This window comes from Tarenaya hassleriana, unplaced genomic scaffold (assembly GCF_000463585.1).
Source record: "Tarenaya hassleriana unplaced genomic scaffold, ASM46358v1 Cleome226, whole genome shotgun sequence".
NCBI lineage: Eukaryota > Viridiplantae > Streptophyta > Magnoliopsida > Brassicales > Cleomaceae > Tarenaya > Tarenaya hassleriana.
In genome coordinates, this window is record NW_010965591.1 from 24,913 (window position 1) to 25,332 (window position 420).

The following is a 420-nucleotide window of genomic DNA, read 5'->3' on the forward strand; positions in this document are numbered from 1 at the left end:
AAGCTTGCAGAAGCTTCAACTTTCGGTATCATCGTTATAGAGGCCAACATGTGTACTTCTTCATCATGGGTATTAGATACCGGATGTGCCTCGCACATTTGTGCAAATGTGCAGGGACTGCGAGGAAGTAGACAATTGGTGAAGGGAGAAGTAGATCTCCGTGTCGGGAATGGAGCAAAAGTTGCTGCATTGACCGTCGGGACTTACGATCTGACTTTACCTTCTGGCATTGTATTGGAGTTGCATGATTGTTATTTTGTACCTGCCATCAGTAGGAACATCATATCGATTTCATGCTTAGACTCAGATGGTTTTAGATTTGTTATTGAGAACAAATGTCTGTCCATTTATAGAGGCGATTTATTCTATGGTAAAGGTTACCAGTTTAATGGCCTTTATATTTTGGAAGATGAACCATCT